The sequence below is a fragment of the Rhipicephalus microplus genome, chromosome X (genome assembly GCF_043290135.1).
Source record: "Rhipicephalus microplus isolate Deutch F79 chromosome X, USDA_Rmic, whole genome shotgun sequence".
NCBI classification, from domain to species: Eukaryota; Metazoa; Arthropoda; class Arachnida; order Ixodida; family Ixodidae; genus Rhipicephalus; species Rhipicephalus microplus.
In genome coordinates, this window is record NC_134710.1 from 443833523 (window position 1) to 443854442 (window position 20920).

Below are 20920 nucleotides of genomic sequence, written 5' to 3' on the forward strand. Positions count from 1 at the left end.
GACACTTCCTGTAAGAACCTTTGTAGAGAAGCGACGTTTTTATATGCCATGGGGATCCCACTTTCTAATCTGTAACCAAGCGGAAACAATTTACCAAGTTTTTCTACGCTGGTGGGAAGGGGTATACATTTGGAGTGGGCTACAGATGACAATTAAAAAACAATTTCCACTGCACCCTCATGAAATCAGATATTTACCAATAGAGAATGACGACGGATTACCATTCGATTTAATCATGGTGAATGCCTTGTATATTATATGACTCTTTCAAATGGCTGGAATTCCTTGTAACCCGGACAAGAGGCCAGCAAGACAGCATTTCAAAGAAAGTATATTAAGGTTTACTGAAGCAGTAAGAACAAATAATGTGTTCTTCATTTGTTAGAGAGCGTAGAAGCCCTGCTTACTACGAGGGAAATTTAAGGTGTGAAGTCCTTTAGCAGTGCTTAACGACTGTGGTAGCGTTCTGTAATGTGTATTATGTGATTTGTACTTGTGTATTATAATATATTTGTCTTCCTTCTTGTGTGTCACGACCAACCGGAAATTAAAAAAAAAACGCAAGGCTGGCGCGGAAGGCGCAGCACAGTCACTGCGAAAGCTATAGAATGGCGGCCTTTCGGAGACTATATTTATTCTAAGCACTCATTGGGTAACTGCTGCAAACACACTTGCTGGGTAACCATATGGTATCAATAATAGCATTTTATGGGTAGTAGGCTGTCATTCGCTAAGCTATTGTTTGTCGTTCTTCTGCGAAGCGTGGTATCTGCTAAACACCTGCAAGGAATTTTGTGCCAATTGTTCATGCAGTGGCTAACGACGATGAGAAATTATGCCTGAAGTGAATATGCACCACAGTTAATAGGTGATCAAGAACAAGCTTTTGTAATGTGTTGGAGCATTGGACGACCCACCCGTTAAGCTATTCGCATTGTGTGACGCCTCGTTATTCCTTTGCTGTTCTCAAACGATTTATTACTCATAGTAAAGCGATTCCTCTGCCAACATCAAGCCTGCCTGAGGCAAGTTTGCGAATAAATCCCAAGCACCGGTGTGGCTCAGAGGTAGATTACTGGGCTGGCACGCAAAGGACCCGGGTTTGAGCCTCACCGTGCCCTTGGTACTAAATTTTTTTTCTTATTTTTTGCGATAGGGGTTACGGACATTGGTGGCGGCAGACAAATACGGCACCGGGCGTGACCCAAGTTTCGATGTTTTAACAGATTTCGCTGTAAAAAAGATAATTGCGTGGTGGATAGCATACCCGGCTGCTCTTATTACCGACGGAGCGTTTCTAGGTTCGACTCCCGGTGACAAAACATTTTTTTTTTCTGTTTTGCGATCCCGCGTAAGTATTCGAGGTCAATTCCGCGATGAAAGTACATCCCTAAAGAAAATTCACGAGCAAAACGTGCACCACGTTTTACCTCAAGCTCCGATAAATTACCGTTTAGTGTAACGCATACAGGCATGCTGATTTCATGGCCATAGATAGCTTAGCGATCTGCTCACCAACAACTGGAGTAATTCTTGTAATTCTATAGGTAGAGCCAGTTCACGAAGGAAACCGAGTCCCAGGAATACTGATTCTCGAATATCCAGTCAGCGCAGAAGTCCGAGCCGTTGTCCCGGTTTCTTATCGACAAAACATGCGTCACCAGGCGTATATTCTATCTTTGCACAGTGCATCTTTTCCGCCGGTACCAAGAGAAACGCTCGGCGTTAAATTTCATCCGCATCGGCTCGTTGGGCGTTGGACACTTACTGAACATGTTTACCAACGATGAAAGGCAGCTCACAACTAGGCACGTAGCAAAATAAAAATCCCACCACAATAGGTCAGAAAACGCGTGCAAGTGGGGAATACAAAAACACGTGAGGGGGTGTGTCATCACACACAAAATTTACGAGGGCGTTTTTCAGTGCACCGCGAGGGCTGCACTGATTAACACTGATAATAACGTGCACTGATTAACAACGGCAAGCGCTCCTCCCACAGGGTGCTAAGAAAATGCTTTTCATGCTCATGTAAATACTGCCATACGTTCTTTGCCTATTGCACCTACATAATATTTTAGAGGAAATAAATTTCATCTGTAAAACATAGTGATTCCTTCGCCTTTGAACAAAACTTTCTTTTTCAATATCTGTGTTCGCTTGCTCCAAACATGATCGCGCTTGAATCGCAGCACCCATAACTCGTCATGCCGAGGCCCGCCGTGGTGGTCTAGTGGCTAAGGTACTCGGCTGCTGACCCGCAGGGCGCGGGTTCGAATCCCGGCTGCGGCGGCTGCATTCTCGATGGAGGCGGAAATGTTGTAGGCCCGTGTGCTGAGATTTGGGTGCACGTTAAAGAACCCCAGGTGGTCTAAACTTCCGGAGCCCTCCACTACGGCGTCTGTCATAATCATATAGTGGTTTTGGGACGTTAAACCCCACATATCAATCAATCAAATCTCGCCATGCCGATGTCACTGGCAATACGTCCACAAGTACTTTTCAGCCGAAGCTTCGCGACCTATTTCGATCTACCTTTTTATGTATTCCTTTCCACATGTGAAAAAAAAATTACGTACACGACATTTTTCCATCACTCGGCATGCCTTCTGCCATGTTTGATGTCACAAGCATGTTTTTTTCTGTGCTTTTTTTTGCAGCCAACCTTCCCACTGCCGGGCTAATATTTGACAATTTGTTTTTGGCCGAAAACGCAGCCTGCACGCCATACATAGCCGCAATTTTGTTTAACGCATGTAAAACGTTATGCAAGTATAATTGACAACCGCTATCCGCTATACCCACTCTGTGCGGGTATAGCGGATAGCACTATACCTGATGTGTATATATATATATATATATATATATATATATATATATATATATATATATATATATATATATATATATATATATATATATATATATATATATATATATATATATATATATATATATATATATATATATATATATATATATATATATATTTGCACCCACTCTGTGGGTTTATATAACTTGTACGTCCCCACCTCTTGCGCTGCTTTGTTTTTTGTCTTCCTGACGTGGCGATTTTCTCGATAATCAACAGAAGGATGCGCTTGTGACATACTAATAACTGACAAACACAAGAAGCGAACGAGAAAATATACAATCGAAGCCGTTCACAATAAGAAAGAAGAATATATGTGTACCAGCCAGGCGTCTTTTCTGCTATCAGATCCTGGATTTGCTTTTTTGTATAAAATATGACCCAGTGATTTTCTAGTTATTTAGTGGTTTAGCACATGCTTCTTTGCTGTAAGGACTCGATTATCACTAGGGCCTTTCGTTTTAGGGGCGAAGCTATTTATGGCGTCTCCCGGTCGTTCCGCTATCGTTTGTAACCACCACTCGTTTAGTCTCCCATCCGGCCATAGATGGCGCTCCTTGTACTATAGAACGAATGCATACAAACCTTTGCATCGGGCGAGGAGGTCCAGTCTGGCAACCAACGCATTCTTCCTCTCTGGCATGCGGGCGACGGCTTGGTGTGTGTGTGTGTTAAGGCTGATTTGTGTGGCGTTATCGCGCAAGTTTGCCGTGAATTAAGCCAGCCTGCGGATTTTCTTTTCTTCGTTACTCTATAGGACGGCCAAGAATTGGTCATTAGGGAACCACTGCGCTGTTTTGAGGTGCAGTAACAACTACAGAAAAAGGAAACTGCTACCGAAAGAAATATGTCCCATGCATTACCAGAAGCAGAGCTTTTGTGGCTGTGGACTCTTCAAGTTCTATTATTTTCCTGTTGACGAGGAGCAGCGGCTTCTATGGCTTGCAAAATTGAACGGGAAATACTTGTACCTTCCGCGGGTACTCGGGCATGTTCAGAGAAATTCTTCTTAGGCGAAAAAAAACACAATGATTTCGACACTGATGCTCAACCACGGAAGGTACGCAGTCTATACAGCTATTCCAACGATAACAATATTTCCCCGATATACTGCTTCACGTAACATTTCTTTTTATCGTCGGTCAAAGTACTGCGGCACTGGGAGTCAATAAGATATCGCGATTAAAAAAAGAAGATAAAAATAGGACGCGCAGGCATGTCAGCGTTATTTGATGTAATAGCTGTATTCAAGTTGACACCTGTAAAAACAAATGCGCGAGTAAACTACGGTGACTCCTTCATAGACGAGAAACAGTTTAGACATCAGTTAGTGCGCAGTTTTCAAAAACTGTCAGTGCCACGAAATAAAAAACGAATTACACGTACGCCTTCATGCAAAAGCGGTAGCCGATGCGACTGCGTGGCGTAAAAAAGTTTTGTTGGAAAAGCGGATGACTACAGCTCAAAAAAAAAAATTCGATGTGCTCTCGAAGCACTGTTGCTCATTAAAGACCTGAAAAACGCATATTTCCTTAACAGAAAGTCGGTGCTGTGCATATACTGCATCAACAGAGGCGGACTCGTTAGCGGCACTGTATAATAAAGCTATTGGCCCTCAACGACTTGAACCTTGTCAGAACGTCTCATAGACAAATTTTATAGAGAACCTGCATGACTTAAGTCGAAATTCATCGTGTAAAAACTAAAAAGTAACAATACAACCGCAACACCACGCTTACCTTCGACAAACCGCGACCTTCCCGCATGCCAGATGGGTTGCCAGACCAGAAAAGGGCCGCCCGCTAGTAAGATGATGGCGCCCACGAAAAAATAAACGTCTATACGCTGAGAAATGCAAAATCGTCCCACACTAGAGGGCGTTTTCCAGCGCAATATAATAATAAAAGGGGAGTTTTATGAAAACAGGATTGACGTCACACGTACGGAAGGGGAGAGAGACGATCGCGCCAGTGTGATCGCGTGTTCTTCGGCGGCGCCGAGCGCCAGGGGGGTGCTCTATAGCTGGCGCGTGCGTTCAGAGGGTCGGCGGATAAACAAGGATGCTGAGCGGCGTGCGCGCAGGGCCGCCGCCGAAGCGAAGAAGCGAGCCCGCCGTGCGCGCGCGTCGCGAGGATCCGGCCGACCGACAACGGGAGGCCGAAGCGGCACGGCAGCGGCGTGCGGACACAGCTTCGCCCCACTTTCCATGATTCACCCCGTGGATACGCTGTCATTTTTTACACTGTTTTTATAAGAGAGATTTGGTGTGGTGGCATGAATTCGTGTGATGCACGTAAATAACTTTCCTTCCAAAATATTTTTTTCGGTTGTTAGTAAGTGCTCTCTCCTGTGTTCTTTTTAAGTCTTCGTGCACATTGCGCTTGTCCCGCGCGCTTTACTTTGCTGTACATAGCCTCCATCGCTTTGTTCGCATCTTCACCACAAGTGCAGTGTTTAAACACGGGCTTATTCTGAGACAACCGCTATCGGCGACAACTCCACTTTGCCTGCCCCAAAATTCCGCATTTGCAGTGGGAGAGAGATAGAGAAAGCGAAAGTGAAAGGCATACAGGTTAACCAGTAGAAAATTTTTGGTTTGTGCAAGAAATTTCCGGTTGGTTCATTGCAGCGACATCTCACCCACTATTCTCTATTACAGCAATCAGGCGCAAAATCTGAAAAAGAAGTTAGCATTGTCCGATCCACGCGAATCACGAATATCTCAGGTCTGAGATCAAGTGACACTGCGTCCGCCACTTCAAATTCGTATTTGACCCGTCGTCTAAATGCACCATACACTGCGCATTCGCGTGCCGTAGTTGATGTGAATTTAAATGCGAAGCATTTCTTTGCATACTGTAAGCACTTTTGCCGTCTATCTACCTATCTATCTATCTATCTATCTATCTATCTATCTATCTATCTATCTATCTATCTATCTATCTATCTATCTATCTATCTATCTGTCTGTCTGTCTGTCTGTCTGTCTGTCTGTCTGTCTGTCTGTCTGTCTGTCTGTCTGTCTGTCTGTCTGTCTAGCCGCCTACGTCTGGGTGCTCTCATGGTTACCCTCGCAACTTGGGGTAAACCAAAATTTGTATAGAAGGATAAGCTGGTTCGACGAATATGACTCGCTGCTCCTGACATCACTAATATCAAAATCCCATCGCGTACTTCGTCAAACACTTCATGCTAAACAGTGGCGCATACCCATGGGTGGGTACGTGCCACTGGCGTGCACATATGTGCCACAAATGACTGACACTTCATGACGTTCCAGTAACGGCGAGAACACACATGGGTAATTTTAACGCGTGAGCGTTGAAACAAACGTGCATCCGCTGCGTTGACCCGACGAATGTAAGAAAAATAAGTCCGGGTCCTATTATAGGAATAGAACCCCCGCCCTCTGCGTGGCGACCAAGTATTCTACCGCAGAGCCACACCAGGTCTCGCACCAACTGCACCAACTGCTTTTTCAAATAGACCATAATGTTCGTCGAGCGTTCATTGGGAAGCCAGTCATGTCTATCAAATTATATAAACATTACATACCTTTACGGCACAACCGTCATGTCGACTTAAGATCAAATGTAGTTAAGCGCAATGCACTGTAGGTTATTGGCAGTTTATACAACCAAGGAACGGCGAGAACAGACATTGGTAATTTCAATTTGAGAGCGTTAACAAAAATTAGTACATCTCGACGGAGTGAATGACTACGAGTGAGTGAAGCTATAGGTCCTAATGTTCATATTATTTACGTTGAAGTCACCGACTAGTAGAAAAGATGAACAGATGGACGGACGGGCAGGTAGACGTGTGCACGAACGATGGACAGGTGGACAAATGCACAAACGCTAGAATGAACGCACGGATGGACAGATGGCGGACGGACACATGTATGGATGGATGCGTGCAGGGATGGGCGGACGGGCAGATGCACTGCCGGACAGACAGATGAACGGCGTGGGCGATCATATACTGTGCTGTCGTGTAGTTGATTACACATAAAGCCAGTTGTTTACAAAGATGTTTTCGTTTTTTGTTGCGCAGGTGTTCGGTTTGAGTTTTGTGGGGTATGATAGACGCCAACTAGGTTGAGCCTAAAGAGCTCCACCCATAAAAGCTGACATCGGAAGCGTTGACCCAACGAAGTCAATTAAAGCAGCACTTGATCTTTTCTTACCTGTTCTTACCCATCTGTTTAATATCTGCTTATCTACGGGAGTTTTCCCAGAAAGAATGAAGCATGCGAGAGTTAGTGTCTTATACAAATCTGGTGACCGAAATATCTTTTCTAATTATCGTCCGATCTCCATACTTCCTGTTATATCTAAAGGGCTAGAGAAAATCATAGATCAACGTGTCATGTCTTTTTGTGAAAAGTACTCTATATTATCACCGCATCAATTTGGCTTCCGACGGGGCATGTCCACGGAACTGGCTCTCCTCACACAAAAAGAACGCATACTTAACTCATATGAAAAGAAACTGTTAACACTGGGTGTTTTTATTGACTATTCCAAAGCGTTCGATAGAATCAACCACGAAATACTCTATGCAAAATTGCGTCATTATGGTTTTCGGGGAACCCCACTTGACTTTCTGAAATCTTATTTATCACAAAGAAAGCAATCTGTAGTTATAAATGACAGCCAATCCTCCCTACTAACCATAACGTCAGGTGTACCTCAGGGCAGCATATTAGGCCCCTACTGTTTAATATTTATATAAACGACATAACAAGTGTCAGCAAATATGTGGACTTTATAAATTATGCAGATGACACTAGTATATTTTTTCATGATAATGATTTAGGTAAGCTTGCAGACTCAGCCAACAACAATCTTAACGACATCTTCATATGGAGTACGACAAATTATTTATTGATCAACACAAAAAAATCCAAAGCTGTGGTATTCGCACCGGTTCAGAAGGCTGTCTGTCGTGGTTTGGATATATATCCCGGGCCCGAAAAAATTGAGGTTGTTAAAGAAGTTTCATCATTAGGAGTAATTTTTAATGAAAATCCTAATTGAGACGAACACGTTAATAAAGTAACTAAAATATAGCTAGGACGTGTGGTGCTCTCTCTAAATTTCGACAGATACTTCCAGCAAACATTAAACTTTTACTCTATAATACGTTGTTTTCATCTCACATAAACTATTGTAGTCTAGTGTGGGCAGATACATCTAAAGCAAATCGGAACAAAATATTTTTACTGCAGAAAAAAGCAATTCTTCACACTGCAAACGTACCATACGACGCACATACAAGTCATTTATTCAGAGAATATAAGATTTTACCCATCGATCACATACACAGCTTCAACCTTATTATGAAATACAAACAAAGCTTGCTATCAAACAACGCTTGTTTTCTTAAACTGTTTAACCTCAGAAAAAATACACAATCCTATTATGACATTCGGAAAAGGCCTTCCTGGTTTATTCCTTATTCGCGAACTAATCACGGTTTGAGAAGACTTGAACACTGTATTCCAGCTTGTTTTAACGTGTTTGAAAATAAAAACATCGACATCTTTAATATACATAAAAAACAACTTAAGAACCTTCTCATCCAAAATGGCGGCGTGTAGTTTAGCTTCTTCTAGTTGTCCGGCTACAGTACTATATGTAAAAGAAACACCCTATAATAGTGCTCGTGTGTAACATGGCATCCTATGATGTTTGCTTTCTTTGACATTTTTTTTTCGCTGCTTTTTTTACGAGTGAAACATGCAACATTTCACTCGTCAGTGTTTCCCTTGTGCATTAAAACCTGTGCTTTTCGCATATCCAGTGTTGTAAACGTTGTATAATCATTTTGTAATACTTTGGTAGCCGTTTAGTAACGTGCGCATTGTTTCATGATTGACCGCACGATGTTTTCTTTTGTTTTTTGTTGTTTTTCTCTCTTTGTGGTTTGCTTATTTTATGTAAACCTGAAACTGATGTAATTTTGATGCATTTTCTTTTTATTTCCTTATTTCTTGAAGTTTTGAAACTCGACGTCAAATTGTTTTTTCATGTTTTGTGCTCTGCGGATTTTTGTAATGCCAAGTGAAAAGGGGTAGGAGCCTCGTCAAGCTGCTAACATAGCAGCTTTTTGCTCTTATCCTTGCGTTTTCTTTTTCGCAACTCTGTGAAGAAAATGCTCAATAAAACTGAAACTGAAACTGAAACTGAATACATACAATAAATACCATCGTGCCAGCAGGAATCTAACCCCACCGTTCTGCGTGCAATCAAATATTCTACCACAAATGCATGTCAAGTCTCAGAACTGCTTTTCAAGTAGACCGTAATGTTCGTCGAACGTAAACCGTGGTTGCAGTGCTGGCTATCCACTCTTATAAACCACACATACGTGCTCCTATCCTACAGCCGTCATGTCGGGTTAACGGCGATTTTATGTTGAAGTGCAATCCACGGAAGCTCATTTATCTAACAATGTCCAGGGCCGCACCCTCGCTGGCACAAGCGCTACATATCAGCTTACTGCTTATGGTGTTGCTAATATCCATGTTGGTGTTGATTCTGGTGTTGCTAACAACCACTGTTGGCATCGTTACACAACCGTAAACGTGCGATTGTTGTCGCATGTTTACGGTTGCGGTACATTGTCTATGCGTATAACATTTTAGCATATCTTTGGCGTCATCTCGTAACGTTTCGCCCAATAAATATGTTACAACACAGTCACCTTCCTTTTGCATGGTTCCAATATTATCGTTTCCCAAGGTACGTGGGATCTGCCAAATGTTTTGTTTATTTAATTGATACATTCGTCTCACCTTGAAACAAACTTTTCGCCCCGCCGCGGTGGTCTAGTGGCTAAGGTACTTGGCTGCTGACCCGCGGGTCGCGGGATCGAATCCCGGCTGCAGCGGCTGCGTTTTCAATGGAGTCGAAAATGTTGTAGGCCCGTGTGCTCAGATTTGGGTGCACGTTGAAGAACCCCAGGTGGTCGAAATTTCCGGAGCCCTCCACTACGGCGTCTCTCATAATCATATGGTGGTTTCAGCACTTTCAACCCCACATATCGATGAATTTAAATAAACTTTGAGTCGGAAATTTGAATACGTGTCCGTATTCAAATGTTTGCCGCTTAGTGATAGTCAAACATGGCGCACGAACTAGCATCGGAAATCGTCGACAGCCACTTTGGCAATCAACGCTTGATCCGAGACCGACGGCGGCCGCAAGCACGCGCGACTAATTGGACATCGATGGGGCCAAGGAGCCAGCCAGGATGCGTGTCGGCCGAGTGGGTGGCAATCGCGTTCCGGTCGGGAGCAGTTTAGGTGCAGTGGGACATCTCGATGGACACTACTCGGGCCGCGCGCTGCTTCATCTTTCACTGCGGTCTTGAGAGTCGGGAATGAATGGGAGCACGAGCGGTGCGCTACAGCATGGCGCAGCGTAGGAAGACATTGTGTTTCCCGCTTTTCGGTTTGTGCTAGAGAGAAAGAACAATGGCACAATTTACATCGAACCTAGATGATGTTTGTGTGCGTGGCTGCGACACCTTTTCCGTAACACATCTCTAATTACTTTTATTTATTTCTGTTTTTCTGCCCCTCCATGGTGGCCTAGTGGCTAAGGTGCTCGCTCGGCTGCTGACCCGCAGGTCGCGAGTTCGAATCCCGGCTGTGGCGGCTGGATTTTCGATGGAGGCGGAAATGTTGTAGGCCCGTGTGCTCAGATTTGGGCGCACGTTAAAGAACCCCAAGTGGTCAAAATTTCCGGAGCCCTCCACTCCGGCGTCTCTCATACTTATACGGTGATTTTGGGACGTTAAACCCCACATATCAATCAATCATTTTTGTCTTGATGAGTCTTGTGCTTGAAATGTCAAAATATAGTGAGTCACTTTTTGCACGTGCCTGGAAGGGACAATAGTTTTGAAAACTGACAGCAATAATTGCGCTTTTTTGCAGTCACATCTACTTTGATCACTGTATCGAGTAGTGCTATTACGTCTGAGGAGATTAAGAGTAAGGAACCTCCAGTAGCCGCTCCTAATTAGTCGGTGTGCAAACGAAGAATACAGTACTTCTTTGTACTTGCTGTTCATGTTTCGATACTTTGATTTTTCAGTTTACCTGTACTATCACTCTCGCTGTAAACTCTATGATTCTAATTCACCTTTTTCATAAACGCCTCCCTTGGTACCGCAATAGCCCTCCTTGGGCTGTGCGAATTGGCGCATCCCCTCGAAAATGCACTGACAACGCTGCGCCCTTAGCTTTTGTACTCCCGCGCACAGCCCATCATGGCGGTGTTTTTTTCCTTCCTGTGAAAAGGTGTATAGAGCCAGCAATTATGGTGCATTGTAGCTGACACCATGGTGCATATCTGTTGGCAGCGTTCATTTACCATTTGTTAATAAGAGCCGAATAAAAAGAAAAACCGAAAAATCACAAGACCGCTTATCCATTCACTTAATCTGTCTGCTCCGTTGTTAAATTGATCCTGCCCAAGCAACCTTTAAAAAGCTTTTTGCAGCTATTTGGCCATTGTAGAGCCTCCAAAACTGGAGGCACCTCGCCTGCTTTAGCGTTGCTTTCGTGATCAGATCACCTTTCACCAACCTACGATATCATCGCATGACGTCATCATTTGACATCATATTGCCAGCCCAAATGTTCATTTTTGTGACGTCATATGAGGACGTCTTCACGTGATGATTATATGTAGAATTCGTTTCTGGCGCCGCCGGATGCTGGCGGTGAAATTTCGCGTTTGATTTGACATCCAGGACAGTCGCCTTAAAAAACAAGCTCATTTATCAAATATTGGCTTCGTTGGCAAGGAAAAAATAACGCACAACTAGCGACACAAGACTCGTCGTCTTCAAGTAGTTGCAGAAGTTGTGAGTTTAGCATAACTATGGCACATTATGGCACTTAGAAGCGCAAAAAAACAATCACAAATGAACTAGACTGGACGTGTGCTCACTACAAACTGAAGTTTTTCAGACACCTGCTTCTAAGAATATACCATCACGAATACTAGCAAACTTTCCCGCTGTTCATGTATAGACATGCTCTGGAGAAGCCAGTCGACTTAACAAACAGCCGTGCTACACCGCGGTAGTCCAGTGGCTAAGGTACTCGGCTGCTGACCCGCAAGTTGCGAGATCGAATACCAGCTTGACGGCTACAGTTTCGATGGAAACGAAAATGGTGTAGGCCCGTGAGCTCAGATTTGGGTGCACGTCAAAAACCCCAGGTGGTCGAAATTTGTGGAGCCCTCCACTACGACGTCTCTGATAATCTTATGGTGGTTCTGAAGCGTTAAACCCCGCATATCAATCAATCGATCAATTAACAGACATCCGCGGAGTGTGTGGCCACCTCGTAGCATTTCTAGCGTGGGTAATTTGCGCACTGCGATGGTCGAGAGTAGCGTGGCGATAACATCACCAAAGATGAACAGGTCGCGTCGCGTCCTTGCCCGTTAGAAGGCGACTGCAGGTGAGCCACAGAGCGCGGGTAAGGAGGCGGCCGAAAACGGGATCGTTGGCGCACGCGTGGGGGCGCGTCGTTTTTCTTTCTTGTGTTCCGAGCACGTCGCGCCGCGCTGCCGGTGCCACGATTTCACTTTCGCGCCGGCCGTCGCCGGAGGAGCTGCAGCGCGCGTTCTCCGACCGAGCGACGTCGACGCTGCGTCTCGCACGGTGCCAACCCAAGGAAGTCTTCGGCTGCGTCGCTCCTCCTTCCGTGGGGCGCGTTGCGCGGAGCAGGTGTGTGCCTTTTTCGAGCACTTCGCAGACCGCCGTTGCCCACGCAGTCCCTCATTTTGTGGAATACCGTTAGTGGAACAAGGCGACACCTCAGTTTCGCTTTGTCGTTCAGAAGCAGGAAAGCTGTCGGAAACAACTGCTACGTTATCTAGCTCTCTCACATAAACGCGAATTTCATTTGTAGTGTTTCTTCTTTCGTCCATGAAAGTAATGGCCCGCAATTAACTCTCCCCCCCCCCCTGTTTTTTTATTGCGCTGATTCTCTGATTTCTATTTACTCGCGGCTACCTTCGAAGGCTGGAATTGGTGTTACATCGGATCGCGCGTTTGTTGTTCCGTGAACCTCAGGAGTACGGCCGGAGCGTGTTACGACCCTAGCGACACTTTCGAAGGATCTTGGATCCAATGCTGTCGTCGCTGCGAAAGGAGGAGGCGTGGAAGACGTTTCGTAAGTGTGCTTTTGCCGCTTTCCTCTCTCGGGGGCTTTCCGCCTTGTTTGTCTTTGCGATGTGGCTGGTCTCTCGTTTCGATGCGTTTCTGTGCCGGATCGAAAGATTTTTCGATCGTCAACAGTCCACTCTTTGAATCAGGTGGGGCCCATGCATTTTTACGGTACGTCGAATGAACATGCGTTGTGCTCTGACCCTGACTCATCGTGTGGGTCAGGGCTCATCGCGATCATTTTAGAATATGATAAAAATTATACATCACTTGTACATACATTCGCATAAGTTCTAACTTAACTAGAAAGTGCTAGTTTTGCCTCATGGCTCTTTGCACAGAAAGCGCTTGCACAACGTTGCAGTTGTGTTCGTCTAATACAATTTACTATCCGGTGTTGCATATGTGAAATCAATTTTGTTGTGGCTGTTCACAATGCCTACATGCTCATGTTGTTTAAAAAAATTATCCTGGAAATTATGATTGTTTCCCTGTCGGGACAACTACAAACAGTTGATAGCACGTATAAGTGAAAACAGATATAGTCAGTGGTGCACCCGAAATGACGCAAGGTATAGCTGGGAAAGAAGATGAATACAATGTGAATAAGTGTAACTAAACACTGATGACATAGCATATAAACTTGCAAGATATCTTTTTCACTCCGTACCTTCCGACTCTCCCGATCAGCCCGGGACGCTCCCGATGGGTGATGTGTCTTCCCGATTGCACAATCGTGGTGATAATTATCATAAACAACCTCAACTTCAACTCTGAAGAGAAAAGAAAGAAAAACTCATAAAAATGCAGAGTTTTCGTAGAGGAAACTTAGTAAAAGCTTATCAAAGACCAGCTTTACAACTTCCACTTTCAATGACGTATTGAATAGACCACTCTCCAGGTCTTATGACGTAGGTACTTTCGTGGAATATTTCGCAGAATATTTGGATCTTTTGTGAAATATTTGACTTTCGAACACATGCAAGCTGTCGGCAATTCGTACAAGTTGCGAGCTGCCACTGTGCTCAGAAATGCTCAGAATATAGCAAACCACTATACATAGCCTTTATAGATTACGCGAAGGTGTTTGATTCAGTAGAAATATCAGCAGTCATGCAGACGCTGCGGAATCAGGGTGTCGATGAAGTATATATAACCATCCTGTAAAAAATCTACAGGGGATCAACTGCTACCATAGTGCTTACTAAAGACAGCAACAGAGTGCCAATCAAGAAGGGTGTAAGGCAAGGGGATACAATTTCCCCAGTGCTATTTACTGCGTGCTTACAGGAGGTTTTCGGAGGCCTAGAATGGGAACAGTTAGGCGTAAGAGTTAATGGAGAGTACCTTAGTAACCTGCGCTTCGCCGATGACATTGCATAGCTGAGTAACTCAGGGGACGAATTTCAACTCATGATTACGGAGTTAGACAAAAAGAGCAGAAAAGTAGGTCTTAAAATGAATCTACGGAAAACGAAAGTAATGTACAACCTCGGAAGAGAACAGCGCTTCGAGATAGGTAATAGTGCACTTGAAGTTGTAAAAGACTATGTCTACTTAGGACAGGTAATAACCGTGGAGCAGAACCACGACCCTGAAGTAACTAGAAAAATAAGAATGGGGTGCAGCACATTTGGCAAGCACTTTCAAATCATGACAGGTAGATTGTCACTATCCCTCAAGAGGAAGGTATATAACAGCTGCATCTTGCCGGTACTTAGCTACGGAGTAGAAACCTGGAGACTTACAAAGAGGGTTCAGCTTAAATTTAGGACGACCCAGCGAGCAATGGAAAGAAAAATGGTAGGCGTAACCTTCAGAGACAAGAAGATATCGAGGTGAATTAGGGAACAAACCGGGGTTAAGGATATCATAGTTGAAATAAAGAAGAGGAAATGGACATGGGCCGGGCATGTAGCGCATATGCAGGATAACCGCTGGTCATTAAGGGTAACTAACTGGATTCCCAGAGAAGGCAAGTGGGTTAGGGGGAGACAGAAGATTAGGTGGGCAGAGGAGATTAAGAAGTTTGCGGGTATAAATTGGCAGCAGCAAGCACAGCAACGAGTTGACTGGCGGAACATGGGAGAGGCCTTTGTCCTGCAGTGGACGTAGTCTGGCTGATGATGATGATGACTGTCTGCCCTTACCAGACGCTGTGAGCATTGAGAAATTATCCATCCCATGGATTCACCAATACGGCAATAGAGAGGGCGTGGCTTCGAGCGATACGCGCCAGTCTATAAATGAAGGTAAAAAAGAAAGAAAAAAAGCATACTGCTAAAGAAATAAGTGCTTGTGGTTTATTGTTTTTCGTGTCTTTCGTGTTGTTTTGGAGCTACAGTATGAATTCAATAAAGAATAGTTACATATCCATTTGCTATTACTCTATACGCCGATTGTCGGGTCGGTATAGGGTCCTGGACATTTGTGCATACATATGAGTGAATGTCATTTATCAGATCTAATAATAATAGTAATATTAATAATAATTTTATGGAGAAAAAACATTGCACGAGTATGCCGCACAAAAGCGCATCCGTTACATCCAACACATAACTGCTACATATACCAAATGCTCACAGTCATGGCAGAAAAGAGAATGTTTATATAAATGACACCTGATTCGAATTAATCATTAATGCGTCTCTCATAGTTATACGGTGGTTTTGGGACGCTAAGCCGCACATATCAAATAAGTCATATATAAAGTTTTCGAATATAAATGCAAATGTTAAAAATAAGTGTTCAACAATGAGTCCAATTGAAGGAATTTCAATGCGTTCTAAATACATCCCTGAGATTGTGATTGATGTGATGAAATCTGGGTAGTCACTGGTCAATGTAAAACTGCTGTTTTATATATAGTTGAGCAAAGAACAACACTGTGGGTGACCTCCTTCGCAACGTTGTTCTTCGCACAGTGCCTGCGACAAATAGTCCTTCTCTTTTTGAAGCGTTCAATGATGGCCGAGTTGTGTAATTGTGCGCACGTCAGCTTTGAATTGGCTGCCTTGATGTATGAGAGAAACTGAAAATAATCATGCAGGAGCCAGAAACAGTACTGTTTTTCATGCCTGCAATGCTGTGCTCCGCGTATAGCGACAACGTAGCTATTTTCCTAACAATCTTTGACGGCATTTGCGGTTACGCAAACCGACTTGTTCGCGTTAGTATGGCCTCTTATAGGAGCACATACCCCGCTGTGCTGCGTCTACGCTTGGTATAGGCTTCACTTATAGACTTGAGGACCCTGAAGAACAGATGCGTTGCAGTCATTCCGAGGGCCTTGAAGACGCTTGAAGGTGCATTGAAAATGCTAATTGAAAATGCTTGTATGACGGCGCATTAAGGAGACATCATGGCAACTGTGTCTTGCATGTCACTGTTTAATCATGTGTGCCCGTCCAGAAAGACTTTGAAGACCCGTTCGCAGTTTCTCAAACCTCACTGGTGAGGAACGAAACATTACACATTTGCGTCGGTGATCATCGGCTTTTCTGGCATGCTCACTTCGGGAGCACTACTCTGCTTTAGACACGGGCGGGGAAACAAGCTCCGAAAACACTGCGACCCGCTATCAACAATGTTTATATGTTATTAGCTATGACATGAACTATATTACAAAGTTAGAGGCTAATTATGCTTACCGGAGAATTCATTAGGTTACGGTGTGTAACGTGCCGAAATATTGTAATGATAATAAGGCGTGTTGCTCTGAAGGCACTCCGCTTTCATTCTGATCACAATGGTTTCAGTCATGTACGCCTGAATGAAAGCGGATTTGCATTTCAACGCCCATCGAAATACTGCGGTCACCGAAATCGAACCCACGTCGTCGAGTTCAGCAGCGCAATGTCGTAGTTTCCGCGGCAGGTGGTTTTACAAGTTGTCCAGTGTGTGCAATATCTACCTTGTGCTGCATGTATATATCAAAGTGCGCTTTTCGAGTTTTTAGTTTGTAGTCAGGAATATAAAAAGCAGTGGTGAAAATTAGGTTCTTTTCTTGTTACTTGTACGTTTTCGTAAGGTGGGGATATGTTTTAGTCGCTTCGTCCTCATCAAAGTGCCATTGTAGCTGAAATTCACGTTTTGCGGTGGTTAATCTACCACTACAACACGCCTTATGTATGAATGCGACTGCGTCTGGTACATTGTGGACAGAGTAAAAAAAGGGGGGGGGGGGGGGAGATGAAAAAAAGCCATTGTGATACACTTGTTTACTACAGTGGGAAAAGAAACATGAGAATATAGGTATGCAAGTATAAGACCCACAATCACAGGCCAGCAAAAGTCACTTGATGAGCACTGCTGAAGAGAGCCGCTTGCATAATTTCAGTTGTCGACCTCCAAAAGCTCTAGAATAAGGCCTCTGTTATCTACAAATAGTTATTCGTTGGAAATTCGAGAATATCTTGCTTTCATAATGAACTGCAATCAGAGCGAAGGAGCACCTGTGCGAGCTGTAAAATAACAAGCAAAAGCATTACCTCTAAGCATGCGTAATGAGATCCTCGCGACCAGTCTTCACACATGTTCGTTGAGGCAAACTATTTTGACACAACTAGTACAGCCATAGCAAACAAACCAAGGCGGTGTCGTGTCGGTCGAGATCAGTTGAGATCCGATGATTAAGCCAAGAGTCCGAAAGAAGAAGCCGGTTGCCTTGAAAATCCGTTGCCTCACAGAAGGCAAACGCAGCATCTGGTGCAAGAGTCCAGCTGCCGCGTGGATACAGAAAAAGTCGAAGAATGTTTTTTTTTTTTTTTTTAAGATTTCAGGATACATAACACTTCGTTTTGTGACAAAGCCGTTTAGTTTGCGCAGTGGTACTTGTTGGTCTTTGTAATAGGTAACATTACACAACCGAATTACACCGCTCGAAGTCTTTCCGTTTCAAGACAGATCGCCATTGAATAACGCTGTGCATCAGCTGGGAAACGCTATAGCCCTTTAAAATAGCGGTAAACTGCGAGTGCACTCGAGTAGTTTGGTAGGTCTGACCGAGAAGCCTGATTGCGAGTCCTCGCGGGATGCGTGTTTCTGCATAACTTTGCGCTAACTCATTTTCATGGAGGCCTTCCAGTGACTATACCCCACATCCCCGTGCGCAAGTTTAAATGAATATAAGATTTGACGCTCGTGATGAAGTGATGAGTGGAAACAATGTTTATTTCTCAATTCAGGCCTCACGGCAGAACGGTTCATGCGACAGACGCGTGCGCATAGGCGTATCAGCTGGGGGCCATGGAAAGCGTGAGCCCCCCCCCCCCCCCCCCCTCAGGAAAGTTAAGGGGGCTGAGTCCCCCCCCCCCTTTTCGACAGTGGTCACTCTTATGCGAACGCTGGGGAAACCAACAACTAAGGAGAAGTTTTTCGTCACAAAATGCGTCGCGTGCAATACTATTTATGCGTGACACGCATATATGTGTTGCTCCAGTGGAATCGGCGTGTATACAACTGACTGTCCCTTTTTTTCACGCTATTGAACAAGTGATCCGTGTATGAAAGTCGTATGAAAGTGTGAGCACGTCGATGAAGTTTCTCTCTCTCTCTCTCTCTCTTTCTCTCTCTCTCTCTCTACTTGAGGTAGGTTTGCCCCCAACTCGCGAAAGAGTTGGTACTCCACTACGTATACCTCATTTGAACACAGAGGTGCGCACTGCCTAGTATGGCCCATGGCGAATCAGCAAATCGTAGAGTTTTCTACAGTATTATACTATAGGGGACTGTGGCACTGCGATTGTTCAGCCAGCATGGGAATGATGGGTGTAGCACACGGATTGGACTATTTTTCGTGCTTGCCTATACTAACCGACTTGTGGCGTTATTTATTCTTCTGGTTAGGCATTTCTTCCGGGTAAAAGAATGGCTCATTGTGGTCTTCGTCAACCGGTTTATTTGGTTAGCCTATAAAGGACGATGTGGTGAAGTGAAACTGCTGAACGTTTGTTGAACTGTGTCTTGCGACAAAGTGATGCGGGGCAGACTGAGTCAATAGGAGCTGAAAGGAGGACGTTTAGAAAAATCCGTGTACGACCCATCATTCCCATGCACGCTGAAGCGCCGTGCGTTGCAGCTCCCAGAGACATGGTTACCTCTGATGTACTTGCTGGAAACTCTATGCTGCAAAGGGCCGCTAGCGTCTCAAGTGGACTGTTGCGACTCGGGTGTGTCGCGTTCGCCACCGCATCACGAGCCGGGCGGCCCTAGAACGGCATTGAGGCACGTATCGTCGCGCTTCGCTCGTGGGGCGAGAACACCACAAGAGCAGCCACCAGAAACACGGATGGCAGTGCGGCGCAATGGACGTCGTGATCGAACAGCGCTAGAGGACGCTTTTAAATATCCCGCGCGCTTCGTATATCATCGGCGGCGCGGTCCGTTCGCGCTAATAAATCGCCGCCGGCGATGCGGAGGCGCCTGGCACAGAACTGGCTTTGGCGCCCTCGGTCGACCTCGCGATCGACGAGCGCGCACCGACGCATACAGACGTGCGGAGGTCGCCCGTATGAGATATTAAGGCCAGCGGTGGCGCTAAGGAGGTTGCGCGTGGGGGTCTGCTGCAAAGGCCTTCGCCTAGACGACGGGGAGGCACCCAGCGCCCGTTTACGTTATCGAATCGGAAAGAAGCGTCCCTGTTCTCCTGTATGTTCGAGGGCGGCTGATTTTGTAAGCTATACAGCACCGCCATGAATGTGGCCACCGAGAGCACGCGGCGCTCACTGATGTATCTACTGTTTAGACCTCACAGCCCCCTCAAGGAACTTCCCTTAGTTGTTTTTCCACACGCACCCATGTGATACTTGGGACCTGAAGCTTTGAGTGGCTTGCTTATTTTCTTCTTTAGCTCTGTAATCCAGCGACCGTTGCTGGTTTCCCTTTGTCTCCTCCCATTTGCATGTGCCAGACTGTTGGCCTCTGCGCGAGGCCTTCGTGTGCCCGCTGGAATTGAAATCACGCTATATTACAAGCAAAGACTCCTTTTTTATTCTTCATTGGATGAGCTGATGACTTGAAACAGACCCGTGGATTAGAGCAAGAAAGTTGAAAGTGTGGGCAATCAACTCGAGCGCGCTTATTTGAAGACGATGGAGGCATGTCATTTTTCATGAAATCTTCGCCACACACACACACATGCACGCACACACGCACGCACGCGCCGAAACACCGTTACTGCGCTTGTTCCCGTCTCCTTGTGGTCCTTGTTTTCTTCCGCGCAGTATAACTAGATCATAAATCTCACCTTGTCCAATCTTTTGCTTTAGTTAGCGCTGCGCCCATTGCGGGAATGCGGGGATGTTTTTAACAGCCGCCTCAAACATACCGGACTCTTCAAGGACGGGATAGTCAGCCGTCATTCTGATATAATACACGAAAAAATGTGCCTACAGCGTATATGCTACACGGTAAAAAGTGGCATCGTATATTTTCCATTCAAAGCACTTGAAATATCGACATTGCGTGTTAAACTGTCTATTGCGTAATTTGGCCGCTTCACGCTAGGTACGTGCGTGGTGCAATTTGGTACATTTCGAACACGCAAAAGGGGCCATACTTCTTGACTACTGTTTCTCGTTAATTCATTGGTCCCAACTTTACACCACACATTTATTGCCATGGTCGCGATTTTTTATGCCTACCTTATGCAAACACGCGTTTTAGGGCCACTGTGGCACTCACCCTAATTCAATGTGACGCGCAGCATAAGAGAACCTTCGCAAAATGAAGCAGCATCGTCTCGCTTGTATAAATCTTATACGCGCGTTGCATCTATTTACTCTTTTTTTTTTCGTGTGCCAGCGCCATCTTAACATTCGTGCAAAGATTAAATCATGTCACACGCGCTTT

At 44.9% G+C, this 20920-nt stretch overlaps 1 protein-coding gene across 4 annotated transcripts in view; it reads left to right on the forward strand.

The window, feature by feature from the left end:
- LOC119160880 (uncharacterized) overlaps nucleotides 1-20920 on the forward strand; it is a 386912-nt gene that overhangs the window by 303812 nt on the left and 62180 nt on the right. Inside the window, exon 1 of one of the 4 annotated variants that reach the window (XM_037413150.2) lies at nucleotides 12492-12628. The exons of 2 other annotated variants lie outside the window; for them this stretch is intronic. The gene's annotated coding sequence lies outside the window, so the exon portion shown is untranslated. Of the gene's footprint in view, nucleotides 1-12491; nucleotides 12629-12993; nucleotides 13077-20920 lie in introns of those variants that run through there. One more of the 4 variants, XM_075880568.1, reaches the window with a different exon arrangement.